The sequence below is a fragment of the Natator depressus genome, chromosome 8 (genome assembly GCF_965152275.1).
Source record: "Natator depressus isolate rNatDep1 chromosome 8, rNatDep2.hap1, whole genome shotgun sequence".
NCBI lineage: Eukaryota > Metazoa > Chordata > Testudines > Cheloniidae > Natator > Natator depressus.
In genome coordinates, this window is record NC_134241.1 from 11,331,324 (window position 1) to 11,348,112 (window position 16,789).

The 16,789-nt window shown below is 40.1% G+C and overlaps 1 long non-coding RNA gene across 2 annotated transcripts in view; it reads left to right on the forward strand.

The window, feature by feature from the left end:
- Nucleotides 1-16,789, forward strand: part of LOC141991960 (uncharacterized) — a 66,045-nt gene that overhangs the window by 15,138 nt on the left and 34,118 nt on the right. For both annotated transcript variants that reach the window (XR_012640500.1, XR_012640501.1), the window contains exon 2: nucleotides 14,294-14,381. This is a non-coding gene — a long non-coding RNA (uncharacterized LOC141991960). The remainder of the gene's footprint in view (nucleotides 1-14,293; nucleotides 14,382-16,789) is intronic.

A 16,789-nucleotide genomic window follows, 5' to 3' on the forward strand; every position in this document is an offset into this window, starting at 1 on the left:
TCTGTCAAAGGGAGTAGCAATAACTTCTGCAGTGTACTTTTCCCCTAGTGCTGCCACAATTCCTGGTCAAAGCCAGTCCAGCAGCATGCCTGCCTCTGCCACAATCTAGTACCTAATGTTTTAAAAATTGGCCGTTTTGTCGGAGGAATTTCCTACCATCATTTCCGAGCTCTTTCCTGATGAGAAACTGAGCTGAGTAATGTCCTTTGCCGAGGGATCACTTAGCATTCTAGATCTTGGGTGGGATTTGTAATGCTTTTAATTACACGGGTTATATTATATATATTTTTAGAACTGTTCCAGCACTGATTAGTTTCTTATTATACTTATCCTTATGACACGGAGAATTGGCGTTTCTCAGAGCTAACTGCTAATGCAGACTCCCATCACTAACGCACATACAATTAATGTCAGTGGGTGCCAACACGTGGCAGCAAAGAATTAATCTTTCATATTATACAGCTGCTGCTAAAATGAAGGAAAGAGTCTGGAATGTTTGTGCAAACCATTACCGCTCTCTCTGTGAATGAGTAACATTGAAATGCAGCTTCCATTTACAGGCTGCTGTCGCCTTTTCAATTGTTTCTAACTTTCACCATCAAATTTCTTTAAGCCTGGAATTTTCCAGGCACAGTCTCCTGTGAGACTTTTCAGCAAAAGCCAGTCAGCTCTTTTCAAGTTCTGGACATTTAAAACGAACCATACTTTTGCCACATGTTTCTATCAGCAATCCTGTATATGCACCACTCAATGGCTGTTTAAATGTTATGCACTTCTATAAACACCTCTATATTCATCTGCCAGATCCTCAGTTCCTATCAATTGATATAGCTCCACTGGCATCTACTGGTGCAAATTTGCACCAGCTGAAGATCTGGTCCTTTTATTTCATGGCTCCTCTTTCTTCCTTATACCAAGAGAAGAAGTGGGGGCAAAAGACATATCTGGCTTCAAGACTAAGCTTGATAAGTTTATGGAAGGGATATGATGGGATAGTCTAATTTTGGCAATTAATTGATCTTCAACTATTAGCGGTAGATATGCCCAATGACCTGTGATGGGATGTTAGATGGGGTGGGATCTGAGTTACTACAGAGAATTCTTTCCTGGGTGTCTGGCTGGTGAGTCTTGCCCACATGCTCAGGGTTTAGCCGATCGCCATATTGGGGGTCGGGAAGGAATTTTCCTCCAGGGCAGATTGGCAGAGGCCCTGGGGGTTTTTCGTCTCCCTCTGCAGCGTGGGGCACGGGTCACTTGCTGGAGGATTCTCTGCACCTTGAAGTCTTTAAACCACAATTTGAGGACTTCAGTAGCTCAGACATAGGTTAAGGGTTTGTTACAGGAGTGGGTGGGTGAGATTCTGTGGCCTGCGTTGTGCAGGAGGTCAGACTTGATTATCATAATGGTCCCTTCTGACCTTAATATCTATGAATCTATGAATTTCACTGTGAACCTTGAATTATGCATTTTATGAGCTACCATGTCATGCTTATGTCTCTAGCTGTTTAAATATGCCCACTCAGTTATGGAGAGTGTTATTAATGGTTTACATCCATCTCTGACATTCCATGATTTAATACACAAGCAACATAGTATTTGTTATTTTGCATTTTATTCATGAGATTTACAAGGCCTAATTAATTAAAAAGTTTTGTTTAAAAGTAGCTCATAACCATGTCAGAGTTTAGTTCACACTATGATGCTATTAGTCATCCCCTATCTCAGCATGAGATTACCCATTTGGTTGATTGCTTATGTGGGGACAGTTCTATGCTTGGTTTGTTATTTTAAATGGAGTACTGTATGAATTGTGTGTTTTTAAAATCAATGGTTAAGTACCTAGAGCTTCAGAAGAGGAGTTTCTTTGTATTGTGTAATTCTAAATATATGATACATCCAATCAATGAACACCTGGTGTTTAGTTCCTTCCCCCCTCTCCCCCAACCCAGTTTTATTTTCTTGGTGCTTGTATTGTGTTAACTGTTTTTCAGATTTGATTTTATTGTAGGAGTTTGTGCTTGCATCTTAACGAACAGACAGAAAGTGATGCCTAATGGCATAAGGCTGTGTGCTAATGGTAAGGAAACTGAACATTCTAACACATGTATTCTATGCTTTGATCTCATTCATCTTGGGCCCCAATGAATCTTTGCTGCTCTTTCATGTGCAGATACAAGCCTCTTGAGATAATAGATGCAAAACCTGGCTGCAGAACAGAAGTTCAGGCAGTAACCACTCAGTAGAAAGAGCGGAAGTTTACTTGTAAATGGGCTCCTGTTGCTGCCAGTGGATGCCTTATGGGAAAATATTTTGATGGTCATTAATGCACTAAAACTTGGCTACGTTATATAAATGTGGTTATTTTTATTTTCCTCTACTGACAGATTCAGAGTTGCCTGTAATAATTTCTGAATATTCTATCTTGATCAGGTTCTTGTGTTGTTAACTGTATGCAGACATTGTGTTAATTCACTAGCAACATTGTCAGGAAATGCACCCCAGGAAGAGGAGGTGGTAAATCCTCACACACCTCTTTCAGCAAAAACTTCATAGACAATGTTGCAGCCATTTGCTGTGATGCACTGGCTGGGCTATCTCCCCCACAGACAGAGCTGTCGCCTCATTTGGACTGTCTCCCCCAAAGATGGGGCTTGCTAAACAGGTTTCTCCAGGACTGCCCCAGCCCTTGGAGGGGCAGAAAAGTTTAAAGACAGAGACACTCTCTTATTAATAGGATTATATGACAAGTGGGGAGGCCACTCATCCAGTGTTAAACAGGGTGGTCCTCTTTTTCAGAGGTTTGTTCCCCATCTGGTACCGGGACCAAACCAGATGTGGTTTTGGCCAGTATTAGATGGGGGATGCTGCTCTGCCCCCTCCAGGTCTTAAAAATGGCATCTCCCCACACAGAATGTCTAGTGTTCTGGGAATGTGTGAGTGGCCACCTTAATGTCAGGTTTCCTGCAATAGCAGGGAACAGATCTCAATGACCCAGGAGATCCCTTCCAGTCCCATGTCCTAGGCTCTTGTGAGGAAGGCAGATGGGACACTGAGGCAGAGACTGTTGGGAAACTCCAGAGGTTGGGGAGGTCTGGGATAAGATAGGCTCACCTAGGTCTTTAGGTAAGATAAACAATACAATGGTCTATATGCATGTCTAAAAAAACCCCTTTTCTCTCATTACTCTGTGTTCCTACTGCTAACATAAAACTATACTGTGCTTTAAGAAGGCTGTTTGGGGTCACTGCATTCACCACTGGTCACAGCTCCCAAAGGCAAGAACCGCAGGTACTACGGCCAGTCGGACCTGTTGAGTAATAGCCATTAGTACACAGGGTGCTGTAGCCCTGGGCCTGGTCTGAGGGTGGGGGAATCATGGGATTCCACCTCAGACTGGTGACCAGAAGTGTTTTCAGAGATGCAGGTAGCTCTAAATCATGACAACCATAATAAAGGACCCCAACCTCACTGTTGCTTCTATTCGCCCTCTCTTATCATACAAGAACAAGGGGACATTCAAGGACACCAAAAGGCTGTACATTTAAAAGGAAAGAATATTTTCACACAAGGCAAAATTCTCCAGTGGAACTCTGATGCAAGGTATCGTTGAGGCCAAGAACTTAGTGGGGTTCAGAAAAAGCTAGGAGGTTTATATGGAGGAGGAGAACCTTTGGAGTTACAATAGTGAGCATTTAAAAGCCAAACAAGTTCTGGAGGGGATACAACCCATCATACTTCAGGATATAAACCAACCTCTCTAGCTATTGGAGTGGCAGGGGAGAGAAGAAAACTCTCCCTACAGATAGATTACTCTATAGCTGCCCGGGACAGCATTTCTTGCACCTTCCTCTGAAGACTTTGGCACTGGCCACTCTTAGAGACAGCTCACTGGGTTATTACAGCAGGATAGCAATTCCAATGTAACTAAGTCCTTACTCAGGCAAAACTCCCTTTGAAGTCGGTGACAGTTTTTCTGAACAAGGCTGGGAGAATCAGGCCCACATGGTTCCTGTTTCTAGCAGGCTGATTATATCCAAAGGTAAGTCCCACTTACAGCCCCACACTCCACTCAGGGGTCTTGTCGCTCCTGCAGGGCTGGTAACTATGTGGAGTCTATGATTCCAATGTGTGACCCCCAGGGGAGGATTGCCTAACTGCCAGGTCAGGTGGTAGCATTTGACACCTTCATGGGTGGCCCTTGGAGGCCACTTTGTGGTTGTCACATGGTGCGATGAGTTTATTTTATCTGTAACACAAGTTAAATCAACTGTATTGGCTTCTGTGCTCCACTTCTAAGGCAATAAGGAATTCTCAGTCCAGAGAAAAGCTACAGATAGGTTATACAATAGGTATGCTTCTCCTGCTGGCTGCATAGTATTTCCAACAGTGAATTTTTCCTCCCAGAGAAGACTGGGATGCTAATGAAAACAACATATGGCAGGCATCAGGTCAGGGGTTCCCAGCGTCCGTTTAACACCACATACCTCTGGTTTGGATCCTAAAGTCAATACAGATGTGGCAAAAACAATTATCGAAGGAAAATAACATTTTGCTTAAGAAGCAAAGGAAACTTCACGTGTGTGCAGTACACTAATAATTCACTGGCTGAGGCCTCCACTAGACTGGCTTCCAGCCTTTGCAAAATAAGAAACAGTCTACCCTAAGGGGAATAGGCACTGGATATTGGGATAGCTAGTCAGGAGGACTGAAGAGGAGTGTATCTCCCCTTCCTCTTCTAAAAACAGAGGGAGCTCTGCCCCAGTTCTCCCTGGCTCCCGTAAGTAGTACTCTCCCCACAGCTCCCCTCACCCCATCCTGATTGGCTGGTGCAATCAGAACTCCTTTGCTTCAAATCTACTTTAGCCATGGTGCAGCTGCATCACTAACAACAGGGACAAAACAGAATGCATCCTGATTGCCACATGGACTGTGAGCTCACAGGGCCAGAGACTCTCTCTCATTTGGTTGTGCAGTGGGGTGCTGACCCTTGGGTTTCCAGGCACTAGTGTAATGCAAATCAACAGCTAAAACGGTCACAGAAAGATGAATTCTGAGCTCCACAAACCAAATGCCTGAGAAGAAAAGAAAGGAAAGAGGCAAAAACTACAGTCCAGGTACTAGAACGCCTCAATAACCAAGCTTTGCACCTCAGGCCCATCTCTAAACATAACCTGCTATTCCCATGTGTCAGTTCTGGGTAACTTCCACATGGATGATAGTTGCAGTAAGTAACATCCAGAGTGCAGGAGCCTCTGCATTCTGCTAGCAATATAATCAATTTCACGTTGTGCACCGTCCTGTACAGCAAGGCAAATAAGCAGAGAAAATAGGCCACTGTCTCAGCTGGTACCAGCCCTTAGATCTTTTGTGTCTATGTAAGAATTAAAACTGAATACAATGCTAATGGGCTGCAGAAGCTCCTGTTATTCACTTCTTTTCATGTTTCCAGTTACAAGTGCAAGTGAGCTGGAAGTTTCTGTGGCACCCAGTAAATTATTGTGTTCAAGAGTTAAAAAGACATAGAAACTGGATCGGACCATCTCAACTGTACCTGAAACTACTTGGCAGGAGCAAATACCCTTTTTTTTTGGACTGTCCCTGCCTTGTCAACATACTCTCGGATGGTTTGTTTTCTTTACCTTTTGGCAATTTACCACTACCTTTGCAAAGTCCGTGTCACTTGGTGGTTATCCTGGACGCACGCTTGTATCATTTGTTTTGTCAGACGTATCCTGCAGTATTTTTCTCTCTCTTTGTGTCACTTTGGGAGTTTCATTACACATCACATTGTAACCGAAATTAACCTTTACGTCATTGCTAAAAAGTGGCACTGGGCACGGTGTATGGGCATGTTGAGGCATCACTGTTTGGTTCTCTCATTCAGTAGCAGAAATCTCTTTAGGTTACACCACGTTATAACAACCCCTAAAGGCGGATCCTCATCTCCTTTGATGGCAGTTTTGTTACTCAGGATTTATACTGGGGTAGCTGAGAGTACAGCTTAGCCTCATAAATCTTGTCTATACCTGGGGGCATTTGCAAAAACTCCCTACCCTTCCTAAAACCAGCTCAGCCCTCACTCTTGCAATGTTGGGAGCCATGCTGTACAAGGGTGACTGGTGGAAGCAGAACCATGGGTGTGGCCTTTTCAAAAGCACTCAGAATTGGTCTAACTTGCCTGCCCATGCTAAAAGTCACACCTCATATCATTTTGACCTTCTCTGAGAAGATGTAGATGACAGGAGGCCTGATTCACCACTGCTTTACTGTGGTTTTACATCAGCGAAACTTACTGGAAATCAGCGCATTACACGGGCATAAAACTGGAGTAACCTAGTGGTGAACCACTGCCGTGGTCTTTAAAATACTGGTGGCAACCAACTGCCTGACCATACTAATGTCTCTCAAGGTTGTTAAAGCCGGTAACGCTGAACTTGTGTTAGCAGTGGTGGATAATTTTTGCAAAATGTCTATAGCGTAGACAAAGGGCACAGTTTTTCAAGAGCTCCCATTATTGGCTTAACTCTGGTCCCACTGAAGTGACGAGACATTTCACCATTGACTTGAATGGGAGCAGAGTTAGAGAAATGCTTGCTGAGTGCTTTTGAAAATCCTGCCCTTTATTACCAAATCCTTACACGTTACCCCATCAGCACATTTCAAACTTAGTGCAGGAACTGGAGCACCTTAAAGACAAGAGGTTTCTTGTTGCAGGGACTTTATAACTGCTGGTAGCTATGATTATAGGCTTAGACTAGATTGGATTTATTAACACAATGGCTTCCGTTTCTGTGTGAACAGAGCGGGTGGAGGGCAATCAGTTACATTCATCTATCGGATAGAAACAAATGTTTAAATACAATAAATCAGTTTACCAACTACATTCTCAGACATCATCCTTTATCAGCTAAATCACTTCTTGACAACGGCACTGTCTTGGACAGAAATCTGGGTGTATGTGTTTAATTGGCTCGTGACTAGTCGGAATGACTCATTCCTCTAGCAAAAGCCTTCCATTCTTTCTCCTTTCTTCTGTTAACTCATTGCTTACTCGGCAAATATGATGACCACAATGGAACCCTGAGGTGTTTGAGCAGTTAAGGGTGTGGTTTGGAGCAGAGGGGAAAGTATCAAAGGTTAATTTAACCCAATCTTGGTAACTAATGGTAATTCTGTAAAAGAGTTCAAAGGCCCTTGAGCAGAAAAATCAGTGGTCTACAGAAAAGGTCATATCATAAAATGTCTAATTTGTTCATCTCCTGAGTTGAAGTCATTTATATGAATTAATAGAAAGAGCAGAAGATTCTGTTGTACTATTAATGGAAAAAATCAAAAATTGTTCACTGGTATATTTGATAATGCCAAGAAGTTATAATCTTGTTGAAAAGAAAAGACTAAAATTAGGAGTAAAATTCATGTATTCTTCCCCGTAAACTACTTATCAGTATTATTTAAAGGGTGCATCAATTTGTTTCAATACATCACATTCAATTCCCTTTTTTATTAGTCAGCTATATTATCTCACCAATATGCAGTTTAGAATATTTTGTATATTTGTGGTCATTAAATTCTGATGGGGAACAATTACTAACTGTACTTTTTAAAAAAGAAAATAAAACAAATTTAGTAAAATTCTACACCTAATACTGTTTTAATTCTAGATCTTTCTACCAAACAATCTTTTCCCTCCCCAATCTGTACACTGCTTAATAAGAGTAGTAATGAGGAGAAAATCCTTAAATTAAGCTCCAGGTAGTAGTCAGGAGAGGGGGAGTCTATAAAAGTAGCTGTTGAAAGCAAAGACTTTTAACTTATATTTTCTTCTGTTGGAGAAATCCTTTAACTTCTATAGCCACAAGCTCATTCTCTAAGGGCTGATCCAAAGCCTAGTGAAGTCCATTGAAAGACTCCCATGACTTTCTTCTCACTTACATGTAAGTTAGGAAAACTCCATTGACATCCACAGAAATACACCAGTGTAAACCAGTGTGAAAGTTCCTAGAAGTGCATTCACACCTCTTTAGTTTTGACCACTTGACTTCAACTTATTCTCCAGCCTCACATCTTTCTGTAGGGTTGTTCTCAAGTATGTAAACTATTGTGTGGTTACAGAGGACCCTTAACATCCCAGATGAAGAGCTCCATTGGTGTTACACAAGTCCCTTACTCAATGAAAACAGTTACCACATCACATCTCACATGGGATTTAAGGAAGCAGTAAACACACTAAATTGACACCAAATTGATTTTTCCACTGCAGAATGTTCTTAAGGGAACTATGTCTATGATAATAAACAGGCAGTAGCTCCTCCCATTTTGTAAAATTAATTTTATAGGGAAATTTAAGCAATCTATACAAGCTCCTCTTAGCCCCATATCGAAAATGTTTTGTGTGTCTTTAGAACATAAGAATGACCATACTAGGTCAGATCAAAGGTCCATCTAGCCCAATATCCTGTCTTCTGACAGTGGCCAATGCCAGGTGCCCCAGAGGGAACTGGGATTTGTCATCTTTAAAAATGTTAAATATTTACAAATGAAATGGAATGCCTTCTAGTTCTTCTCTTATCTATCATTGATGGACTATTTATGGACTATAGTAAAAATGATAACCACAATAGTGACTAAATACTAGTCATCTACTGAAGCATCAGATCTTTGAAGGTAAAATAGTTTGTTTTGTTTGTCATTTATTATAGACAAGCACAGATAAGTGCTATAGTTAAGGTTACCTAAGACTGTCCATTATAAGACTCTGTTTTCAGTTGCTTATAACTTTGCCAATTTTTCCATGCTATGGATCTACCCCCGTGTGATTTTTTCTTTAAGATATTTCTGAGAAACAGGTTAAAAATATTTTGTTTCACCCATGTTAAAAAATTAAAATCTCATAATCATTTCATTGGGAAGTTCTAGAGCAGGAGTCTCAAATTCAATTTATCTTAGGGCCAGTGCCAGTCCTCAAATCCTCCCAGCGGGCCAGTAATGTCACTGAAGATGGTGTTCAGAAAATAAAACGTTTATATTGTATTTTTTATTTTGGATTTCTTAGAAATAATAAAACTGTCATACAACTTTATACGATTCTTTGCCTGCCAGAGAGTTTTTAGTGTTTTCCAGACCACTGGCAACACTTCAGTTCTGTCAGTTTGTTGATGTTTGGCCTCAGTGACTGAGCAGTTGAGACCTTCAGGATTGCAGCGAGGTGTGCCTCAGAGAGTTGTGTTTGGTATTTTGACTTGTTTATATTCATTGTGGAAAAAAGTGACGCTGTCTCGATGGCTGACTCTGCCCGGCAGCTAATGATGCTGCCTCCATGGCTGACTCTGCCTGGCAACTAGTGATGGTATCTCTGTCCCTCTCCCCCAGCCAATGGAGCTGCAAGAGGCGTGGCCTGCAGCAGACAGAGCCGGCAGCGTGGCTGCATGGGTCTCTCCTCCACAGGCCACAGTGGGGAAGTTCTTGGGCCGCAGATGGCCTGCGGGCTGGGATTTTGAGACCCCTGTACTAGAGCCTCCATAGTTTAGAGGACTGACTTGAAATTTGGCATCAGGATTATCCTGGGATCATGGATGTGCCTTGTGCAATCCTTGGAAAATGTACCCAAATTGGGCTAAGTCAGAAGTCTCTGAAAAATCATGCTTCACACATGCTCAGTAGAGGTTTGTTAGAAGCTGGCAGCTAAATTCTCCAAAGATTCCACCTGCTCTGAGCATGCTCCATCCTCACTCGCTCCTACTAGCTCAATGGACTGCACATGTGCCATCCCCACAGAGCAACTGAGCATGCTCCATCCCAGGGCTGCTAGGGCTGCAGTGGCACCTGGCACAAGAAGTGAAAACAGGAACATTTTCTTCCACCTGCACACTCAGTGCTTCCACTGAAGGTGCTCAGGCAGCATGGAAGAGATGCAAGTGCATGTGGATATCAGGTAAGTGCATCTGCAAATGGGTGATAGTGAACTAGTTGCATGTGCACACACCTGATTTGATCATGAACTTAAGGTAAGTACATGCACAAAAGCAGGCCACGGTGCACATACAGACTATCTGTAAACTCTCCAAGACTGTCAGGACCTGAACAATGGACATTCCAGGTGTCTAATCCTTTGCTCGAATCACTGGATTACACAACTTGCTTACTAATGTGCTGATTAAAGTGACACAAGTATAAAAGTGATTAACCCAAAGAGAGTTGGATGCCCAGTTCCTATTAAAATTCATGTGACTCAAGCATCCAAGGACCAAGATAGTTTTGATAATTACACCCCCGCAATGTGCATATTTTCAAAACAGACTTTGAATATATCCGTTTACTGAATATTGAGAGCCAGGGGAAAGCAGACTGAACGGGAGCATTCTATTCTCTCCCCTTCGCCTCACTGAATCTCTCCTACCCATAAGTTTTAGCTCTGTTTAGCTTTCTTTAACTGCTCCGGTATTTAGGTCTCTCTCTCTCTCTCTTTTCATGGGAAGCATATTCAAATAGCTTTAAAAGAACTTTCATTCTCTCTCTGCCTCACATGCTAATCCAAATCTCCTTTCTTAATTAAAGATGTACTCTGCTAGAGTCTCTAACCTCTGTTTCAAACTGACAAAATCAAATCCAATACTCATCTCCGGTTGAATGGCAGGTTTAATTAACTAACATTTTCTTTTAATTGCTAGATTACAACCAAGACAGAAGCCTCAAGGATGATTATGATGCACAGGGAAAATGTTGTCTAAAGAGTGTTCTGGATAGCATGTTTTTTTGTTTGTTTGGGGTTTTTTTGCAAGAGATTAAAAAAGAAGTAGCTTTATCTGGTATAAACAGAAGTGATGTTAATGTGGACGTTGAACCCTACTTTAGAACCTATGTTGTAGAACCCTACTTTATATTTCTCCACACTAAGGGCATGATCCAACCCCCCTCGACCCCATTAGCCCTCACTGTACTGTATCAGTCACAAGACACATTGATATCAAAATATCACCTACTCTATTCCTGTATCTGCAATGCACTCACATCAGTTGTTACTTCATTTATGTTGATGTGGTTGTGGAAAGAGGTGGAGATAAGAATGCTTGGTTTCAGCAACCAAACCTTAGCTGAAAACTATATCCTAGGTTATGTACCGCCTACGCTTGGATTAACTCCACCACAGACTTTGGTTCTTGAGGGCCACATTGATTACCAAACATGATTTTACAAAATGGAGGAGTATGCTTATGCAGAGAATAGAGCAGTGGTACTCAGACCTCTCTGAGTGAGCAGCAAATAAAAGAATAGCTTATCAGCCTAGAGAGCCATTATATGAATTCAAAGAAATATGGGCACTGTTTCTTGGTATGTGTGGATAAAGAATGCTGAGATAGCTCAAATTATGCCAGATTTCCATTCTACTTTACCTGTCTGTTTTTATTACGTTTTTATTGTTGTTTCCACCCACAGGCATGTTATGTCTGTGTAAATTTGTCTGCTTTTGTATTGTCTGGTCTTGCAGCTCTGATGAGTTATAAAGTTGCATAATTGTATAGAATATCCGGTGAAATCTGCAGTATTTGGCAACATAAAACCGGCAAGTCATTTTTGTATTTTTGTTTGTTCCTTTATGAAAATTAATAAAAATCACAAAAATATACATTGATGAATTTGATATCAGAATCTGTTAGTAGCCATGGAACTTTATTTCATATACATTTCTAGTTATGCTAAAAATTAAAATTAATATCTCTATGATGGTGAACTGTAACCTGCATTATGAAAAACATCCCCTTAGCAGTCCTAGCACTTCTCCGTAATGAAATTCTGGAGTTTCACAATACAACATTCAACACATTTTACAAATTGGGTCAGCCTGGTAAACAGTTATTGACCATTTAGGGGTGTCTCTGTGCCAATGCCCATTAGCATTTCAAAACCAATTTCTGCATAAAGGATAGAATGGTCATAACTTGCCCATGTCATGTATTCTAAAACTATATACGCTTTAATCCACTGAGGACTTTATTTTTGGTGAATCACTGCTGATTTGGGCTCTGATCCTGCCAACAAACGTGTGCGTGTGTGTGTGAGAGACCCACCCCATTTTCAGGAGCTTATTCTTGGCACTAATTTTAATAAGTTCTATTTAAATCGTAAGTCATTAATTGAAGGCTCTTCATTCCCTACCTGCCTTTTCTTTACACTTTACTCTGATAAGTTAAAAACCTATTTGGCCTAGTAGGGCCCAGTCCTAACACTATTTCAATGTATTTCTCACACAAAAATATATCATAATCAATACTCCTTGCATACCAGCCCTACTTTAGTTGCTTCCCACATCCCCTCCTCTGTTATAATCTGTCCATGTATTACGAGTCAGACCCACATTTTATATGCAGATTTAACAGACAATTGAATTACATGAAAACACATTACATGAGGGGTTCTGGTGACATCATAAACCCCAAGAGCAAAGATAGAGGAACTTGCCTATTGAGACCTTCCACAACCTCCAGGTCTTTAATAAAAATAGCAATGATAGAAGACAACATCACAGCCTGAGGTGGTATAGGTACTAGGCAACCCTTTCAAGGACTAATTACTGCTTAGGCTCTATCTTGGCATAGAGGTTGTCATGAAGTCAAACTACTCATCATATTCACTGTTAACATGTCTAAGTGGTCGCCTCCATTTCACTTTGTTTATGTAGCTTGGGAAACTTTATCATTTCCCATCTTGAAAATTCTAGGAACATCTTCAACATGCGTTTGCTGGGTTTGGGATTTACTGCATAAGCTCTTTATCTAAACTTTGGTAATACATGCCTACAAGACACATGGGAGGTTTATATTTGACATTTAAGGGTACATTTCCAAAGTGATGTATGGGATTTCAGCTATGCCGCTCCGATTAAAACTCATATAAAACATGAGATGAAAATTCTGTGGAGATCACTGAAAACTGCAATCTTTGAAATCCTCCAGAGTTTGAAACTCAGCTTTCCAGTTAGTGATATAGTCCCTTATCCCAAGGCTCCATTAGCATGCTGCTGGTTTCATATTTAATATGCACAGTAGGCTAAGCCATTAAATATTTTAAACCAGGACTGTGTCTGTCCTGTAAATATGGATGATAGCTCTGTAACCAAATTCTTCTCCCTTTGTCACTTTATTTGATTATGACTTCTCCATGTTTTAATGTGTTTTTCAAGCAGGCCTTTGACATTTTTAATAACTGTGGAGGAAAAGGGTTTTTTATCATCTCTTTTAGAGCCTCATTCTTGTTCACCATTTCCCTTTTATTCATTAGCAGCATGACGATTTGCAGCACTGGATGGCAGCTGGCATGTTAGGTGACAGGCCCATGAGAATATATGTTTGCTTAGGTTTTTTAAACTATTTATTTAGGAAGTTTTAACAAGTTGATAAATCCCTGCCATGTAAATATCAGAAACAAAACAATCACAACAGATAGCTTTTGTTTCAAAAGACATTATACAGGAATATAGTCATCAGATCATTCTATTAAATAGGTTGTTACCATATGGGAGAGTGAGCAGCATTACAACACAATGTTTCTGTTGATTTTATTAAAGTGAGTGAAATCTAATCTAATCTATTTAACAGACCAGCTATGTCTATCAAATGTCAGTATTCAAAAAAATTAAACAGGTGGTGCTGGTTTTTTGCAGATTAATGTACTCTGAGTACAAGGTAACCAAATATCTAAGTATCTGGCTGTCTTCTATTTGCTGGCTATGTAACTGGTGGGTTGATTATTCCAAAACCACAACCTCCCGTGTTGTTTTGAACGTTCCTCAATGGCGGGGTTATTTTTTCTTTTTCCAGTGACAGGCTACCAAAAGCAGAGCAGAGAGCTGAATGGCTATGGATTGCATCCCGATGCTCTCTAAGGACTCGATATGTCTACCATATATGCCTAAATTCTCCTCTTTCACCACCATTTATCCCCATTCAATCTATTCATAATTTTTAGCCTGACTGATGCGAGGTACCATTGAAACAGTATCTTAAAGAAATTGAGACTGTTTTTAAAAGGAAGAGTTTCTCAAAACAGTTAATCTGAATCCACTTTGTCCTTTGCCCCTCTACAAATATTTGTATATACTAAACAAGAGCAAGGTGTAAATAGCATGAATACTTACAATATACATTCCAGTCAAATCTGTGCATGTTAATAGGGTTGACAAGCTATTCACCCTCACTTGGTTGAAACAAAAATCAATCCCTTGCTAAACAGTGAGACTGGAGATCCTGTAAGAATGATATCTGATATACTAATTACTTGAAAATTGTTTCCTTCCCAGCATCCTGTTATTTAGACATGGTGATTTACTGATGATTCCTTTCTGATGATGGCTGCAGAGAAGCAGGTGGTTGGTGTCTTGTTCTGAGGTATTTTATTTTTCATTGTCAAATACCTTTTTCATTTAATTCCAGGAAAAACAATTACCTTTCTTTAGCATTTTTAATATCCCTTTTGCAATTCACTCATTTTCTCTATGTATCTCTTCTTGGAATTTTTCCAGATGTGACTGTCTTTGGGATTCATACAAATTCCTAATCTCAGGGATTTCCTTTTCTCTGTCAATCACCTTTAAAAACCTGGCTATCCTTTATTATTTCCTCTTTCATTCTCATTGTTTCATCTATAATAAGCAACATTAAATCCAGAGAGCAATTTTTTAAGTCCTGTTTGAAAATCATTCCAGCTGAAAGCTGGATTTTTCTGGAGCCTTCTTCCCTTAGAGAATTTTGTTCTCTCTAGTGTCATAACAAGGTGACAATGGTGCTGATTCAGTCTAATTTCACTTGTTCGGGGTGGGGAGAGGGAGATTTTCTAAATGGCTGTAATGTTCATCTAAAATTTCTTTCAAAGACTCGGTCCTAGTCAATTTAGTGAAAGCTGTACTATTTCCCTCCTCCCAGGAAAATGAGAAGACCGTGGCTTAGTTCTCAATCTGCAGTAAAAGAAAAGCTCATACATAGTTCTAAAAGTAGATTCATGGTTAGCAACGATATGCTAAGATCCTTTAGAAATATGCATCCCTGAGCTGCTGCAGCTTTTAGGGGATCTGTTTTTTCCTTCATTGTCATCCTTTTAACTCCCATTAACATCTATGCTCAATGCATACACTGATAGAAGACCAGACTCCTTGCTGCGTACCATTAAGAAGAGAAAAGAAGGGATGAATTACTCATTCTTCAGGTTAAGTTTGACTTGAGTTTCATTTACTTGACCTTAGGCAGCAGTACCAGTGTCATGATATCATAGGGCCAATAGAACATTAGAGGACAACATACCTGCGGCCATGTCTACCAGGAGATTTCAGCCATTGGTGGCTGCCTATCAATGCAGCAGCACCAGGGCAAACCACTAGCAATCACCAGTGTGGATGGTATAAACAGTTATAACGTGGAAATTTGCACCAGTGTGGTTTACCCTGGCTTGAAACTACTCTAGCGGAGTGTCTATCTACTACAGCTGGTTGGCATTTTTTCATCTAAATGATATTTTGGTGAAAAATGGATTCTCAATCAAAATGAAAAGTTGGAGGAAATTTTTCATTTTTGTTGAATTTTTCGTTTTGTTTTTGTTTGTTTTTTTGACAAAAACAGGGCATGGAAAGTCTTTTGGTAAATGATTTCAGCATTCAGTACAAATGTTGGGTTTTAAAAACCAAAATTTATTACAGAAAACTATTTTTTAAAATCAAATTTTTTTTACCCCGAACTGAAAAAAATCACCAAAAAACGACTTTCAAAAGCTATTTTGTGTTTATGTTCTCACAGAAAATTTTGAAAAAAAAATTTCCATTAAAAATAATTGACATTTTCTGACCATCTCCACTGAGTATTTTAGGCATTTACATTAGTACAGAAATACAAATGACAGGCCACTGATTGCTGAAATTGGGCCAAATCCCAAGTATCAGCAAGACCTTAGTACAAGAAGAGATATTAACTCATGTCATTTCCTTCCAGCACCATTTTACAGCATCAGAATGACGGGTTGGAATTTTTAAGAACACAGGCTAAACTTAAAACAAAAAAACCCCCACGTCCTCTAATATTGGGCACACAGTTTTATACACACTATCTTTTACATGAATGAGTAAATCTTCATATGCAGTATTAGTGTGGGTAAATCTTGTCCAAATGCCATGTGTAGCATGATTGCAGGATCAGACCTTGAATGAAATATATATGGTGCCTTTTGGATATGAATGTATGTATTATGATCTCTCATGGATAGCTCTGTTATTTATTCATATGCATACTTATGCTAGAATTCTGTTTTTCAAAACTATTTCTTATGTTAATGATGGTTTAACATTTTCAAGCTATGAGAAAAAAGGTAGAAAACTAAGGAAGACAAAATAAAGAAAATCCTTCATTTCAGGTACCTGGAAATTCAATATATACCATTGGCAACCATCTTCTTTGTGTTTTTGTAGTTATATTATTTGCTTTTTATAATGCAGTAGCACCTAGAGGCCTCAAAATAGGCATGAGACCCATAATGCTAAGCACTGTACAAACATGTAGCACATTACAGTCCCTGCCCCAAACTAAAGCTCTGAGCCCATCCTGCCTCAGTGCAAAGGTATGGACTAGATGGCCACTTGAGGTCCTTTCCAGCCCTACATGTGTGTGTGCTCAACTTTACACACTCAGAGTAGTCCCATTAACTTCCATGGTGTGTAAAGTTAAGCCTATTCATAACTCTTTTCAGGAGCAGGGCCTAGAAGAAAAGTTGCAACAGGCGGGTGACACAAATATCAAGCTAGGTAGAGGCGTAA